This window comes from Canis lupus, chromosome X (genome assembly GCF_048164855.1).
Source record: "Canis lupus baileyi chromosome X, mCanLup2.hap1, whole genome shotgun sequence".
Taxonomy (NCBI): Eukaryota; Metazoa; Chordata; class Mammalia; order Carnivora; family Canidae; genus Canis; species Canis lupus.
The window spans coordinates 87729219-87747628 of record NC_132876.1 but is presented as its reverse complement, the minus strand read 5'-3'; the positions used below and the strand labels follow the sequence as shown (position 1 = coordinate 87747628).

The 18410-nt window shown below is 39.9% G+C and overlaps 1 pseudogene; it reads left to right on the top strand.

Moving 5' to 3' along the window:
- The window catches only part of LOC140628540 (dynein regulatory complex protein 9-like), a 62351-nt pseudogene extending 49816 nt beyond the window's left edge, over positions 1-12535 (top strand).
- The last annotated feature ends 5875 nt before the right edge of the window (positions 12536-18410 follow it).

Sequence of the window (18410 nt, the reverse complement as noted above, 5' to 3'; positions counted from 1 at the left end):
AGACATTTAAGAAACCTGTATGCCTCCTGTATGCATGGAAGAAACCCAGGAAACTGGAGTAACTCCCTGACATGGCCCTAAATACCATTTTCAGCAAAAGACAAAGAAGAAGCTGGGGGTGGGGTATCCCTTATGAGAGATTACCAGGCAAAGCACAGTAAATAAGAGTACGGTTGTCATACAGATTTAGGTCTTTGCCTTCTCCATTGGTAAGAGTTCCTAAAGACCTAGTACAGCAAGAGAGATGGACTTACAAAGGGAGATTTCTCTTATACATTACAAATGTTTCTTACAAAAGGGTAATTTCTCGCTTTTCAGAATTTCACCTATGTCTGCGGTTTCTTAAAAATAATGAGCTTCAAAAATCAATATGCCAAAGAGGCATATTTCAGGATGGTATATTTTAACTCTCCTTCAGGAGGCAACCAACTTGTAGCTAATCTTTAGCAGGACAAGACCAAATGCCAAGTTGTCACTCTCAAGAAGCCTGTGGTACAGGGGGTTTTACTCTAAGACTGCCAGGTCAATCTTATCAGCCTGAGCTTCACAATCCACTTAAACCCATTCTGACATTCTGGATTTGAACCCAAGCAGGCTGTGTGTCACACACAGTTCTTCAGCCAACAGTCTATAACACATGTCCCGCAGCATATTTTGAAGATAGTTTTATATCACTGGGCTCAAGATGGATTATTCACAGCACAGGTTGGTCACTGGAAAATAAACTGGGGGAGGAAATGGAGGGAGCCCTCCTTTACTCCATTAGCCCAAATAAACTCTAAAGACTTGAAATGTTTAAACATAACAAAATGAAACATTTAAAACCCAAGAAGAGGGAATCCTGGTTGGCTCAGTCAGAAGAGCATGTGACTCTTGATCTCATGGTAGTGAGTTTGAGCCCCATGCCTACTATCAGAGACAGTGGTTCATCATACCACAAAATGTATTTCTAGGGGTACCTGGGTGGCTCAGTCAGTTGTGCATCTGACTCTTGATTTCAGCTCAGATAGTAATCTCGGAGTCTTGAGATCAAGCCCTGAGATGGGCTCTGGGCTTCTGGCTCAGTGAGGAGTCTGCTTGAGATTCCCTCTCTCCCTCTCCCTCTGTTCACCCCCTCCCGGTTTGTGCTCTCTAAAATAAATAAATCTTTAAAAAAATAAAATGTATTTCTATATACATCTATATAGAACATAAATTTAATCCTTACAACAACCTCATGAGGCACATGTTCAGAAATCAGCCCTACCTTTAGAAAGTCAATGTGTAATAATAATGATAAACTATAAACAATGGTTCAAGTCATATTATATGTTATGTACATGAACTCTGTTAATGTTTAAGAGATTCTGGCAAAGAGTCTGTTCTTGACCAAACTCTAATAGAGCTCCTCTAAATTGTCTTTTCAACTAGGGCTTGACTTTTGGGCTTCTTAGCAAGAATCCCGCTAAGCCAGTTTAGCCAGAATCACCAGTCCTTGATATCTAATCAGTTTCAAGCTTTAATTGCATTCTTTGTCCTCCACCATCCCCTCAGTGATGTCCAATCGACCTCGCCTGTCTTCAGGAAGAATTCTGTTAGGTCACTGTAGCCAAAATCCCTCATACCTCTGATGTTTCCTTTCACTAATTTTTCCATCAACTGACTCCCACTCTGCTCCTTGGCTAAAAATTCCCATTTTTCATTTATGTATTTGGAGTTGAGTCCTCTGTCCCTCACTGCAAAACCCTATCATGGTGGTTCTGAATAAAGTCTACCTTCCTTTTCTTTCACAAGTGTTGTGAATAACTTTTTCTTTAACAAATCCTAGGTTGAGGTAAACCTCTCTTTACAATTCTAGGCATAAATCCATGTTTTAAGCCAGTGGCTGCCATTGATGATAGACACCTGCCATTATGGTCTCAGTAATGGAGAGGATACCCTAACTTTCTCTGTGTTGCTGAGTTACTTTCTCTGGTCTTAAAGTCTTGAGTGTGGGTGCACAACCTCATGATGGAATCTGGTTATGGTTCTCTGCCTGGCTCCCCTGGGGCAGAGACAAAAAGAATAATTTCATGTTCCCGGATGGAAGGCAGGGCTCTGTGTGAAATGTGGGATTCCCAACGTTCTCTGCTTTCACAAGGAGAAGCAGAATATAACATCCCCAAATACGCCTCTTTGGCATTAGGATTATCTTGAACTGGTTATTTTTTTTTAAGAAACAACAAATACAAGAGAGGCTCTAAAAACTGGCTAGAAGGTACCCTTTTGTAAAAGGAACTCCCTTTGTGAGGGTGTCTTCTTCTCGTAGTCTAAATCCCTAAAACTCGAATCAATGGAAAAGGCAATAATTTAAATCTGCATAACTATCTTACCCTTGTTTAGGGTGCCTTGCTTTATAACCTTTCATAACTGACTCCCAACACACACACACACACACACACACACACACACACACACACACACATCCTCTTTCTCTTTAGCTGGAGATAGTATAGAAGGTGGTGGTTTGAGCCATTTTAGAGAGCTAAGCAGCTCCTGGGTGTCTCCCATGTATACAGGAGGCATACATATTAGTAAATTTTTGTTTTTCTCCTTTTAATCTTTTATTATTGGGGGGGTCTCAGCCAAGAACTCAGAAGGACAGAAGAAAAATTAGTTCTCTTCTTATACCAGCAATAGGAAGAGGCTTAATACTTGACAGCTGTGACAAGGAAAATTGTCCATGAGAGGGTAACTTAGCAATCCATAGTGGCTGAAAATATGGGCACTACAGTCATCAGACTGGGATCCAATACTGGATCCAACATTTGCCAACCCTGTGACCTGACTTCTCTCTCATTTTCTTTTTGGTTGAGGTATAATTGATTTACAACATTATATTAGTTCCAGGTGTGCAACATAATGATGGATATTCGTGTATATTGCAACATGATTATCACAATAGGACTTCTCTTTTTAATGGTTTCCTACCAGAGAATTAAGCTCTAATGCCCCAAAGCAATCACCGGATGCAACACACAAATTTCTCTCCTATGGACCTAGAATGGTGCTAGCTATTTGCTCTCTTCATAAGAAACGAGAAAACACTCACTCAAATCTTTTTTTCTAGGGCTTAATTCTCACACTGAACCCCTAATGAGAGTAGTTGCAGGCTAAATAAATCACTTCTCTTTTCCATGCCTATTTTTTTCATTCTAACTTCTAAAGTGTGGGTACAAATTGTACCTTGTTCATATTTTTTAATGAGAATTTAATGAGCTAAGACATGTAAAGCACTTAAAACAGTGCCAAGAACAAAAATATATGTCACTGTTATCAATATCACATTCATATTTGTATTTTCCGCTTCTTCTTGAAATATGGGTGCTCAGTAAATAGTTGAGAAATGAACAGGTGTGTGCGTGCATAAAGATAAACAGTAGTACTGTGCAGAATAAATTAGGACAGATGGGAGGCAGAAAGACTCCTTGAAACCCGCTGGAATAATAACAACTATATATATATATATATATATATATATATATATATATATATATATATATATTTGAAGAGGTTTTGAAACAGGGGAACAGTAGTGAAAATGGTGAGGATGCAGGTTTCTGAAATGTTGCAGAGATGACTCCACAGAACTTAGGATCTGACAGGATATGGGCAGTGGAGATAACTCATAGCTGTTAGCTTGGGTAACTGAATGAATGAATGTCATCCAGAGAAAGGAAAAAAAATTCCAAGGAGGAATTGATGAGCTGAGTTTGAGACATTTGGGTAATTAATCTTATAAGAAATCTTTTTCAAAGATTTAATTATTTATGAGAGAGAGAGAGAGAGATTGAGAGAGAGAGAGAGAGAGAGAGAGAAAGCATGAGCGGGAAGGGCAGAGACAGAGAGAGAATCCCAAGCAGACTCCATGCTGAGTGGGAGTCCGACATGGGACTGGATCCCAGGACGCTGAGATCATGACCTGAGTCCAAACCAAGAGTCAGAAGCTCAACCGACTGCACTACCCACATACCCCTAATCTTACATCTTTTTTTTCTGTAAAGATTTATTTATTTATTTATTTATTTATTTATTTATTTATTTATTTATTTATGAGAGACAGAGAGAGAGAGAGAGAGAGTGAGGCAGAGACACAGGCAGAGGGAGAAGCAGGCTCCATGTGGGGAGCCCGACGTGGGACTTGATCCTGGGTCTCCAGGATCACACCCGGGGCTGAAGACCACGCTAAACCGCTGAGCCACCCGGGCTGCCCTGATCAATCTTATAAGACTGGGTATATATTCCAAAAGTTCTCCTGTTAAACCCAAAGAATCCTCCAATCATGATTGCATTCAAAACATTTCTAGAAGAGAACCATATTTGGTGGCTTGGTTGTATGCTTACAAGTCACAAAAACAACTATAACGATCTTAGGAAGAAGCAGCAGAAGGGTGCAGGAATTTATTGCTGTAATACAGGAGAATATGGTGGAATTAATTGGGAAGAATATAGCAAAGCCTCAGAAAGAGTTATAGTTGGGAAGGAGAGCCAGCACGTATCAGGAAGGGCTCTGTCTCAGAGTCTTCTTTCTTGGGTTGGCTTCCTTATTCTCTCCCTGAAGACCAGCCTTTTACTCAGGTCATCTGCTTGGAAGTGGCCATGCCACCTGTAGCCAATGTCAGTATTCCCCCCAGACCTCCACCAATCCTTTTTTGTGGATCCCTTAGCTTTGGTATACTTTCCCTTCTGACGGTTAGCATCTGCGACCTGTTTAGAGGAGAGAACTGAGGGGGATCCTGGAGTCATTTGCTGGATGTGGCAGAAATGGAAGTACCTGAGAATTTACATTCCTCTACCTCTAGGGTAGGCCCTAGACAATGATAATGTCTGAAGGCTTCTGAATGCCTGTTTCCTTGCCTCTTGGGGAAAACCTATATTCACAGGTTTTACCATGGAATAAGACTGAGTTGGGGATCCCTGGGTGGCTCAGCGGTTCAGCACCTGCCTTTGGCCCAGGGCGTGATCCTAGAATCCCCGGATCGAGTCCCGTGTCAGGCTCCCAGCATTGAGCCTGCTTCTCCCTCTGCCTGTGTCTCTGACTCTCTTTCTCTCTCTCTCTCTCTCTCTCTCTCTATCATGAATAAATAAAATCTTAAAAAAAAAGGACTGAGTTCCCCCACCCTCTGTGGGACTTTTGCTTTTCCCTTTTCCTACCCTGTTTCCATCAGTCCCTGACTGATTTTTCCTGTGAACATTTACTTAATGATTTATTTGCAGATATATCGTCATCTCAGGGTCTGCTTTGGGGGAACCCAACTAGATGCATTAAAAGGTGTCTCCCCACAAAGATATTGGACATAAGATCACTATAGATGTAATTAGTTAAGATGAGGTCATTAGAGTGATCAGTATCCACAGAAAAGGGGGACATGTGGACACAGATGGACATGCATAGAGGGAAGACCCAGGGAGAAGATGGCCACATGGCTTGATTGAGGTAGCTACCAGCCAAAAAACGCTAAAAGTTTCATCGAACGCAAGAAACTAGAAGAGGCAAAGAAGAATTGTTCCCTAGAGCTGCCAAGGAGAACATGATTTCAGACTTCTGGCTCCAGAATATGAAAGACTACATTTATGTTGTTTAAACTACTCAATTTGGGATATTTTATGATGGCAGCCCTAGGAAACCAATACACTCATCAAGAGTAAATCTGCTCCCAAGTTTTACATCTCTTCTGGCTAAGAGATCATCAGAGATGGACACCAGATTGTCTACGCTCCTATTCTAAGCACAGATCTTGATTGGAGAACACAGGTCCTTCAGTGCTATGTAGGGGGTAGACTAACAGAGTATAAACATCAATATTGTGATTAAGAGGAAACAGTTCCCATAGCAAAGGGGAGCGCTCTTGAGCCCATGGATGGAGAAACACTCCCAAAATAGCCACTGGCAAGAGATTTTCTCAGGATGGAACTTCCCTGTCCTTTGTACAGTCCTAAGTATCCAACAAAAACTGATGGAGGAGTTTGGTTACTTTTTCAAATTCAGAAGATGTTCCAAATTTATAGGGATCCCAAAACATGAGATTTGAAAAATCCTCCAAGTTGATTAGTGTTGCCATTTTGATTCCTTGATTTGGCTTCTCAATGGCAACAATGCACGCTCCAGAATAACATTAATTCGGAATGAACAACAAATCCTGCTGTGCATTGAAACATGAAGTCAATTTATGTCAAATGTTGTTTCACAGAGCTTGAAACATAATAAACAGAAATGATACCAGTAAAATCTACGAATTTATTTAGCAGCAGCATAGTACTTTGGATTTTAAGCCAACTCTAAAAGAGAGGAGAAAAGAAATAAAGTTAAGAAAAGGGTTTTTGTTTTTGTTTTTTTCCTTATGAATCAAACTAGAAGCAGAACATTTTGCACACTGGCTCAGACATTGAATCTCATTCCCACCATTTCAGCAGTAGCCAATTCGAATCTGATTCAAAGCTGATGGTTTTCAAGCAGTTACTAGTATACATGTGTCTATTAATGGACAGGCACTGAGTCCCATTTCTCTTCTACTTCCTCTACTAATCAAGTTATGAAATGTGATTTTCAGTAACTCTGAACATATGTGCGATGAAATGAAATATAATTTGTTTATTTCAACATCCATCCAACTTTTCTTTTTGAATAACATTTATTTTCTCTTTTAGAGCAGAGGAATTTCAAAAAAAGGAACCTGGCTCCTTGAAGTTTCTTCTTGAGTGGAAGTAGTAGCTTTCTAATAAACTGGCTATTTTTTAATAAATTTATTTTTTATTGGTGTTCAATTTACGAACATACAGAATAACACCCAGTGCTCATCCCGTCAAGTGCCCCCCTCAGTGCCTGACACCCATTCACCCCCTCCCTCCTCCCCTTCCACCACCCCTAGTTCGTTTCCCAGAGTTAGGAGTCTTTATGTTCTGTCTCCCTTTCTGATATTTCCCACACATTTCTTCTCCCTTCCCTTACATTCCCTTTCACTATTATTTATATTCCCCAAATGAATGAGAACATACAATGTTTGTCCTTCTCTGATTGACTTACTTCACTCAGCATAATACCCTCCATCCACGTTGAAGCAAATGGTGGGTATTTGTTTTTTCTAATGGCTGAGGAATATTCCATTAAATACATAAACCACATCTTCTTTATCCATTCATCTTTCGATGGACACCGAGGCTCCTTCCACAGGTTGGCTATTGTGGACATTGCTGCTATAAACATCGGGGTGCAGGTGTCCCAGCGTTTCATTGCATCCGTATCTTTGGGGTAAATCCCCAGCAGTGCAATTGCTGGGTCATAGGGCAGGTCTACATTTAACTCTGAGGAACTCCACACAGTTTTCCAGAGTGGCTGTACCAGTTCACATTCCCACCAACAGTGCAAGAGGGTTCCCCTTTCTCCGCATCCTCTCCAACACTTGTGGTTTCCTGACTTGTTAATGTTCCCCATTCTCACTGGTGTGAGGTGGTATCTCATTGTGGTTTTGATTTGTATTTCCCTGAAGGCAAGTGATGCAGAGCATTTTCTAATAAACTGGCTAACTGTTGGCTATCACCATGGATTACCCAAAACCACACCCTGCAGTAAAGATTCTGATACAAGTGTTTTAATGATGGATGGGTTTCTAGGGAAGCCTGGCCAAAGGGGAGGAAAAAGAAAGCAAGCAAACATGTCTTAGGCCAGATCTTCACCTCTACGCGATCCTGAGGAAGTTACACCTCAGATGTTGTGCTGTTTCTAGTGTAATAGCTGGGAGTTCTTACTTCTGCACCCATCGGTCATTGGATAATGGTCACCCAGTGCTCTGGTCTCAATGTTTGTGTCCCTCAGACTTTTACATGTCGAAAACCTAATCTCCAAGGTGGTGGTTTCAGGACGTTGTGTGTGTGTGTAGGGGGGAGTCTTTGAATGGTGACTAGATTATAAAGGTAGAGCCCTCATGAATGGGATTAGTGCCCCAACAAAAGCGACCCCACAGAGCTCCTTCGCCCCTTCTACCGTGTAAAAACACAAGAAGTCTACAAGGCCATCATTTGATCATGCTGGTCTCAGACTTCCAGCCTCCAGAACTGTGATAAATAAATTCCTGTTGTTTATTAGCCACCCAGTCTGTGGTGTTTTGGTATTTTGTTACAGCAGTCCAAACAGACAAAAATGGGTTGTGGGCTAGGAGAAGGCATGTGAACTCCCTGGCAATTCCAACTTTATGATGTTGTGACAGAGCAGACCCAGTAGCCCCAAAGGCAAGCCTCCAAAGACAGCACCAGGTGTGCGCTGCTGAAAGTAAAACACACAGGACTTGAAGAATAGTGCTTAGAAATTGCAAAAGGAAAACACATATAAAAAAAAGGAAAACACACACATACACACACGACAACAAAAAAAAAATTGAAGGTGATGGGTATGTTTAGAATCTTGATTGTGGTGATGGTCTCACAGGTGTATGCTTATATCCAAACTCACCAAAATGTATACATTAAATATATGTGCATGTATTATATATCAGTTATGCCTCAATAAAGCTAAAAAAGCAAAAGTTAAAAGAAAGAGATCATTAGTATACTTGATAATCTCATTTATAATGATCTCATTAGGATAGAAAGTACAATTTTTGGTTCAGCTTCTCCCCAAAATTAGAAGGCCCACTTTGGCCTTCTGTATTATAACCTCCATGCTAAACCTAGATTCCAGGGTCACAGTATGTCAGCTTGGATGTCAATGTCTTCAGTCCCCACTAATGTCACAATATCGATCTAACATAGACTCATACTTTTGCCTTCTCTTTTTTTTCCTTTCTCCAAATTTTTATTTAAATTCCAGTTGGGTCCATTCATGGACTAGCCTGACTTGTTTGAGTAATGCCACTGTCTTTCAATGACTATATGACATTAATGAATTTAGAATAAGATGGGGACACCTAGGTGGCTCAGTGGTTGAGCATCTGCCTTTGGTGCTCCATGAGTCCCCCATTGGGCTCCTGGCAGGGAGCCTGCTTCTCCCTCTGCCTATGTCTCTGTGTCTCTCATGAATAAATAAATAAAATCTTTAAAAAATAAAAATAAAAAGTAAAAAAAAAAATAAATTCCAGTTGGTTGGGACGCCTGAGTGGCTCAGTGGTTGAGCATCTGCCTTCGGCCCAAGGCGTGATCCCGGGGTCCAGGGATCGAGTCCTACATCGGACTCCCTGCATTGAGCCTGCTTCTCCCTCTGCCTGTGTCTTTGCCTCTCTCTCTGTGTCTCTTGTGAATAAATAAAAAAACCTTTAAAAAATAAAAATAAATTCCAGTTGGTTAACATACAGAGTAATATTAGTTTCAAGTGTAGAATTTAGTGGCTTGTCAATTACAAACAACAGCCAGTGCTCATCTCAAGTGCTCTCCTTGATCTCCATCACTTATCTAACTGAACCCCACTTCCTACTCATCTCCTGTCCAGTTTGTTCACCCTCAGTTTGTTCTCTATAGTTAAGAGCCTCTTTCCTCATTTGCCTCTCTTTTTTCCTCCATGTTCATCTGTTTTGTTTCTTAAGTTCACATATGACTGAAATCATATGGTATTTATCTTTCTCTGACTGACTTATTTTACTTAGCATAATATTCTCTGGGTCCATTTATGTTGCTGCAAATGGGAAGATTTCATTCTTTTTGATGGGGACCCATTGGGACATCTGGGTTCTTTCCATATTTTGGCTATTGTTAATAATGCTGCTATAAACATCAGGGTACATATATCCCTTCAGATCAGTATTTTTTTATCCTTTGGTTAAATATCTAAATAGTGTGATTCCTGGATCATAGGGCAGTCCTATTTTTAACTTTTGGGGGAACCTCCATACTGTTTTCCTAGAGTGATTGCACCAGTTTACATTCCCACCAACAGTATAAGAGAGTTCCCCTTTCTCTGCTCCTTGCCAACACTTCTTGTTGCCTTCTTCAATTTGAAATCTGATTGGCTTGTGACATAGGCTTCATTGAAGGCAAAACCATATCTTTCACAAGACTATAAAACTGCAGTTGCTGAAATCATTATTTTAGACAATATAATATTTTAAACATCAGGAGAAATTTTAAGTCTATTTATTAAGCTTTCACTATGTATTCAGGAAAGCCAATTAAAAATACCATAATTATACATGTCTTCCTGCCATGATCACTATATATTGACTCATTCCTGACAAAATCTGAAGAAGAAATAAGATTCCTTTTCCACAGCAATCTTCCCATGGCCTGCTATATTGGGAAGAATAAGCCAGAAGGGCTACAAATACTGTAACTAATCATTGCAGTGTCCAGGTAAAACTGCTATAACTTGGCAACGTGAGCCCAGACTTTGTCCTCAACTTCTTTCTTTGGAGAATTTCTACATGTTTGGGTCTCTCTGAAATCCTGAGGAGGCAGTTAGAGATATCTACTTATGTGAGAGGTTGATTTGCCTTTGGGAAGGACATTCCATACGCAAGAAGAATCATAAGGGCAGTTTGGTCAAAGACAGTAGCCAGTATCTGAGGGAGAAGAGAAATTTTGGAAAACAAAACAAAAAAAGAATGAGTCCCTTTAGTTGTCACTCATTTCTCCAGTCCATATCCAACAACTTCATGCCTAAGCCCCAACAGGAGGAGGCTCTAATAAATGAATGAATGAAAAGTTAATGTCTAAGGCCATTTGTATGATAAGACATCAGCCATGTCAGTTTCGGTACCTTTGCTGGTAATGGCAAATGGCATGGCATTACTGGCTCATTTCTTCCATGTATCCTAGATGCTCTTTTCTTCTGTTTTAATGTAGAATCTGATTATCTAAAGCTATCTCATTCATCTTGGGAGGTCAAATACATCATGTTCAGAAAATTTTCTCCAAATCTCAATCCAAGGCAGTGTGACCTCAGAAGGCACCATTAGAGCAGGGCTCAGTGATACTGGAAATGAGGGCTGGACATGGCCACCTCTGCACAAACTCTGTGGGCACAGCAGTAGCAGGAGAAACAGCAGGCCCATTGGTAGGCATTACCCCAAGATACCACCTTGGGAATAAGCAGTAAAGGAAGAAGTGATCACTTAATTTAACTCTTTGGAAGAAAAGTGATGGGAGATGGAATTAAGGGTATATAAAAGCCATGCACAGAGACTAGCCTTTCACTATGCGAGGATGCAAAATGAAAACAGTGAACCAGGAAGATGACCTCACTGGACACTGAATCAGCTGGTGCCTTGATCTTGGAATCGCTAACCTCTAGAATTGGAGGAAAATGAAAAGAAAAAGGAACAGATAAAATCTCTTCAAAAACAGCTACTCAATGTCAAAAAGGGGTGGGGGAGGGCAGGCACCTGGGTGGCTCAGTGGTTGAACATCTGTCTTTAGCTCAAGTCATGGTTCTGGGATCTTGGGATCAAGTCCCGCATCAGGTACCCAACAGGGAGCCTGCTTCTCCCTCTGCCTATGTCTCTGCCTCTTTCTGGGACTCTCATGATTAAATAAATAAGATCTTTAAAAAAAAAAGAGGCAAGTTGAAGTACAGAGTCAGAATGAATGTATTGCTCACCTGAAGGACCAGGTGCAAGAGATAAAGGCCAAAACCAGCACGGAAAAGTGCTACATGAAAAGAAATACTGAGTTGTAAATTTCCCAGACCCAGAAAAAAGGTAAGAACACAGAGGAACTCTTGCAGGAATGAGACTGAGAAAGTAAGGTTGAAAACCATGACAAGGGATGCCTGGGTGGCTCAGTCGGTTAAGCCATCTGCCTTCAGCTCAGGTCATGATCTCAGGGTCCTGGGATCAAGCCCCACATCAGGCTCCCTGCTCAGTGGGACGCCTGCTTCCTCCTCTTCCTCTGCCTGCCCTTCCCCCTCGCTTGTGCTGTCAAATAAATAAATAAAACCTAAAAAAAAGAGAAAAGAAAACCAGAGACGAGAACCGGATTCATATGGAGACCGAAATGTTCCTTAGACAGGAGCTGCAGAAACTGGCAGAGAAGCGAGGGTTTTGGAAGGAGAAATTCGATCCGGACACAGATATGAAACAGAATGAACCAGATGCTCTCAAAGCTGCAAAGGCCTTTGACTTAACATACCTTCAAGAGCTTGCAATGATGCTAGGAGAATATGAGTAGACCACGATTAAAGATCATATAGAATATGAGAAGACCAGAAAGAAGTCAAACGGGATAACTTGGAGTTACACAGCATTATAAAGTTCCAGGCCTGGCAGCAAAGTGCTGTGGTATGGGATGAAATTGATGGTTTCAAAATGCCTGAAAGGGGGGCACCTGGCTCAGGGATTGAGCATCTGCTTTTAGCTCAGGTCATGATCCTGGGATCCTGGGATCCTGGGATCAAGTCCCACATCAGGCTCCCTGCAGGGAGCCAGCTTCTCCCTCTGCCCATGTCTCTGCCTCTCTCTCTGTGTGTTTCTCATGAATAAATAAATAAAATCTAGAAAAAAAAAACCCCAAAACCAAAAAGCCTAAGAAGGATAAAGATGATATCAAGGATTCAAAAGGAAAAGGCAAAGACAAGTGGCAAGGCAAGAAAAAGTAATGGAGTCATCTGTGTTTTCCTCTGGTATTCTGGAGAGGAAAAGGAAAACTTGAAAGCATAAGAAATATCTTTTGCCATCACAGATAACTCATCTATGGTTGATTCTTATTTGGACATTCTCCCCCTCTTTTCAAATATTTATTTATTTATTTATTTATTTATTTATTTATTTATTTGAGAGAGAGAGAGTATGTGTGGTGGGGAGGGGCAGAAGGAGAGGAAAAATCTTAAGCAAACTCCGCACTGAGTGCAGAGCCCCATTTAGGGCTCAATCTCACAACCTGAGCCAAAATCGAGAATGGGACATTTAACTGACTGCACCACCCAGGCATCCCCTACTTCTTTTCAAGTAAGCTCTACACCCAGAGTGAGGCTTGAACTCACGACTCCAAGATCAAGAGTCACATGCTCTCCCAGGCGGAGCTTGGTTATTTCACTTTGCCCATTATAGTAGTTTACAAAACCTGAATCAGGATTATATCATTGATAGGGCTTCTCGATATTTTGAAACAATTTGGCTGAGTAGAAATATTTCTAGGAACCTTGTGAAGATCCTTCTTTGCTCTTTATCACATGAAAACAAAACACAGTTCATGGGTTTAGTTACAGTATTGCATTAAAGCTTTAAGGATTCCTATAATGTCTCTGATTCTGATTTCATTCAACTCATTTACAGTGAAAAAACTCTTAGGAGCAAAATGAAGTATTCAGAAGAATTATAAGATGATGTTTATAAAATATCTAGCATAATTTATACACAGTAAAATTTAAGTAAAGGATGATTCCTAAAAAACAAATCCAGAGATTAAAAAATTATTTATTAAGCACCTGTGTATAAATAACAGGACCCCTGAGATCTATCATTTTACCACTCTATCATTTTTTTAAAGATTTTATTTATTTATTCATAACACAGAGAGAGGCAGAGACACAGGCAGAGGAAGAAGCAGGCTCCATGCAGGAAGCCCAACGTGGGACTCGATCCCGTGACTCCAGGATCACGCTCTGGGCTGAAGACGTCTCTCAACCGCTGAGCCACCCGGGCTGCCCAACCACTCTCATTATACTGTTAAAAGTAATACAACTATGCCAGCACCTACCAAACCCACTGTGGCCCCTCTTCATATTCTTTTCCCTTTCCTCTAGCAGTAACTATAGTCCTGACATTTGTGATGATGATTTCCTTATTTTTCTTTATAGTTTTTTAACTTAAGTATAGATTCAGATGTAATATAGTTTCTTTTGTCTTGGTTTTGAAAGTGTTTCTGAATAAACCCATGTCATTAGAATTTTTGTGACTGTCTTTTTTTTTTTAAAGATTTTATTTATTTATTCATGAGAGACACAGAGAGAGAGGCAGAGACACAGGCAGAGGGAGGAGCAGGCTCCATGCAGAGAGCCCGACTCAGCACCTGATCCCCGGTCGCCAGGATCACACCCCGGGCTTAAGGTGGCGCTAAACCGCTGAGCCACCCAGACTGCCCCTTGTGACTGTCTTCTTTAGCTGAACATTATGTTTATGATAGTTGGATACAGCTGTTTTTCCTTCATTTTCATTTCTGAGTGTATTTTCTGGATACAACAGAATTTATGTAAATATATTTAAATGAGTGACTCTTTTAATCTATCTGTTCATGTGGTAGATTATATAAATTGATTTTCTTTTTTTTTAATGTTTTTTTTAATTATTTATGATAGTCACACACACAGAGAAAGAGAGAGAGAGAGAGAGGCAGAGACACAGGCAGAGGGAGAAGCAGGCTCCATGCACCGGGAGCCCGACGTGGGATTCGATCCCGGGTCTCCAGGATCGCGCCCTGGGCCAAAGACAGGCCCTAAACCGCTGCGCCACCCAGGGATCCCGATTTTCTTTTTTTTTTTTAGATTTTATTTATTTATTTGAGAGAGGGGTGAAAGCGAGAGAGACAGAGAGAGAGAAAGAGAACATACACCAGTGCGAGAGGGACAGAGGGAGAGAGAGAGAAGCAGGCTGTCCGCTAAGCAGGAAGCCCAATGTGGGGCTTGATCTTAGGGCCAAAGGCAGATGCTTAGCCAATTGAATCACCCAGGTGCCCCATAAATTGATTTTCTAATATTTTACCATCCTTGCACTACTGGGATACTGCTAATCATCCTTTTAAAACATTGCTGCATTGGGTCTAGTATCTTGTCTAGCAAATTTGCATCTATAATCATGAATGAGATTTACCTTTAATTATCTTTTCTCATACTGCTTTTGAATGGCTTTGAATATTGTAGGGGATGAAAAAATAATTTTCCCTCTACCATTCTAACTTCTCAACTGGAAACCTTGTAATGAAAGGTAAGCAAGACAAAAACAAACAGAAGTTTATTAACATGTCTGCCTCACGTATACAAGGAAGAGACCCAGGAAAAAATGAGTAACTTTCAGAGATGCCTTAGAACTCAGACTTAAATATCATCTTCACTTAAGGACAAAAGAAATATCTGCTTCTTGTGATTTAGTCATCTTTCTCTTCCTGGTACAGAGGAAGATACCCTTACATGTGGAGATTTCCTTTGTACATTTAAGTGTCCTTTACAAAAGAGTAAATTCTACTCTGTTTTCAGAACTTCTCCTGAGTCTGCTGTTTCCCAAAATAATCAGCTCAAAGTAATCCTTATGCCAAGAGGAATATTTTGGGGTGGCCTATTTTACCATCCCTCAATATCAAGGTTATATTAAGGTATGTTCCCTCATTTGATTGGGAAGAATTTGTGTAAGATGAAAATTATTGCTTTGTTAACTATTTGTTACAACTCCCCATTAAAGGCAGCTGGACCTGTATTTTTTTCAAATTTTTAGTCATTTTGGTATTTTACAGATACACAATGTATTTCTTTTTATGTATTTTATTTGGAATTTGCTGGTCTTTTTTATTCTGTGGATTATTGAACTTAAATTATTCTGGAAATTAAGAGTAATATCTCTTCGAATATAAACTCTGCCTAACTCATTATCTCTCTACTCTTTGAATCCTTAATCCTTTAATGTCACTAATCTCTTTTTTTTTTTTTTTTTACATTAGGAAATTTTTTTTTTTATTGGTGTTCAATTTACTAACATACAGAATAACACCCAGTGCCCGTCACCCATTCACTCCCACCCCCCGCCCTCCTCCCCTTCTACCACCCCTAGTTCGTTTCCCAGAGTTAGCAGTCTTTACGTTCTGTCTCCCTTTCTGATATTTCCCACACATTTCTTCTCCCTTCCCTTATTTTCCCTTTCACTATTATTTGCCATCAGGGAAATACAAATCAAAACCACAATGAGGGGATCCCTGGGTGGCGCAGCGGTTTAGCGCCTGCCTTTGGCCCAGGGCGTGATCCTGGAGACCCGGGATCGAATCCCACATCGGGCTCCTGGTGCATGGAGCCTGCTTCTCCCTCTGCCTGTGTCTCTGCCTCTCTCTCTCTATCTGTGTGTGACTATCATAAATAAATAAACATTTAAAAAAAAAAAAAACAAAAAAAAAACCACAATGAGATACCACCTCACACCAGTGAGAACGCGGAAAATTAACAAGACAGGAAACAACAGATGTTGGAGAGGATGTGAAGAAAGGGGAACCCTCCTGCAATGTCACTAATCTCTAATCACTAAAAGAGGGAGCTCTTTTAGTCTGTTTCTTTTGTCCTTGCACTTCATTCTGAAATGTGTCCTTTGACTTCTCTACCATTTCACTAATTCTATGTTCACCTGTGTTAAATTAGTTAATGAATCATCCACTTAGATTTAACATTCAATTATTATATTTTCATTAAATACACTTGTCCATTTTGTATAGGTTTCCATACCTTGCAAATCATTTCAAGGTTGTCTTTTATTAAACATCTTCTATATAGTGTTTTTTAAATTTGTTTTTTGATGATTTCAATATCTGAAGTCATGCTTCACAGGAAGCATAAATTTCTGTGGTCTATTTTTTTTTTTACTGATACTTAGTCATTATAATTTGTTTCTTTGTGTGCTTGGCTATTATCTATCTCTGTACTTACTACAAGCTGCCTACTTTTTGAAAAATTGTTTACATGAACTCTTTGATGTCTAACATGAATATGATTCATAAAAAAAGGATTTGCATCTACTTTGGCTTAATAGTTGATGACATTATCCATCCTCAATCATGTTTATCTAAATTCTTAGCTTGAAGCTTTTTTGACCAACCAGATGATGTAGGTTGTAAACCATCAAAGGTCTGACTTGTGCTTACAACTTTTGAGAAATGTTTTATGTACTTCTTTACTTAGTGCCAGTACTCCAAAGTCAAGGGGCTGGGACAAATATACTTCTCAGATCCTGGGATTTTCTTTCCTCAAGCCCTACAAAAATATATAATGACCTCAAAGCATCAGGAACTTCAGTGCTCTCCTATCCCTCTGATTTTTTTTTCACTTAGATTTGGCTTCACAATTTCCTACATGTCAGTTCTTTCTTACTTTTAAAGACTTTTGGGGATCTCTGGGTGGCTCAGCGGTTTAGCGCCTGCTTTTGGCCCAAGGCGTGGTCCTGGAGTCCCAGGATCGAGTCCCGCGTCAGACTCCCTGCATGGAGCCTGCTTCTCCCTCTGCCTGTGTCTCTGCCTCTCTCTCATTCTCTCTCTCTCTCTCTATCATGAATAAATAAAATCTTTAAAAAAGATTCCTTAAAGACTTTTAACTTTATTTAGATTTTTGTTTTTAATGACAGAGTGAATCTGAATTCCTGACCTGCTCTATTATTTGATCACCTATTTATACTAAGGATGGTTTGGCCTTGGGAATGCTGAGTTTTATTACAATGATTACTTTTGACAACATTTCTAGATAAAGTATAATTTTGAGGCTTTTTTACCTCTTTCTAATATTTGGGAGGATGGAAAAGTGGTGAGGTATTTGGCTTAATGATGTGTTTATTAATGACAGTAATATATTTATACATTTGGCCCAAAGAAAGAGAATTCTCTTGACTATATTCATGCTGATAAAATGTGTTGAAATGAAATATTTCATATTAGTATTATATGTACTTTTCAATTTAAGCTTGTGGAATTGGATGATGAGGTTCACAACATGCTACTTCAGAATACAGCACCTGGGCAGACTGAATATTTTAAGCTGAGTTCGAGAAAGCAGCAGAAGCAGGAAGCTCAGTATGAACCTCCAGCATATTTCTTCCCTGAAACAGGTCAGAAAATCTTCACATGAGAGATGCCCTCCCCATACCCAGAGGAAAGAAACATCTTTATTACTGAAGACAAAGGGATGCCAAGAAAAATCCTAATAAACCAACCTTGCTAAATATCCTGCTAATTCTTGATATGATTACTGCATATGCTTTAATCTCTCACAGTACTCCATGACTGTCTACTTTTCATCAAACTAGCAAAAAAATACACAGGTCTGTTTCTTTGAGTCTTCATTACCTTATGGAAGGTTTGCCTGTCACGTAAAAGTTCTATTAAGTAAACATGTATGATATTCTCCTTTTAATCTTTGTCAGTTTAATTTTCAGACACAGCCAGGGACCCTAAGAGGCTTGAGGAAAACTTATTCCTCCCTACAGGTCATAAATCTTTCAAGGGCAGAGACTAGGTCTATTTTGTTACTTGATTCCACATAGCAGCTACCACAGAGTAGAAATCAACAGATATTTATTCAATGAGTAAATTAATAAAATTGGTAAAGAAATCCATTGTGCATTTGCTGTTACCTCTACTGGATACCATTAAGATTTTTCTTTTTCTCTTTTTCTGTAGAAGTAACCCCCCCCAAACAAAATAATCTGTGTAAAAAAAAACTCTACTGACTTCTGATATAATCTAAGTATTGGTGAGGGGATGGGTAGAGGAAGACTATAAGCAGTTAAAACACC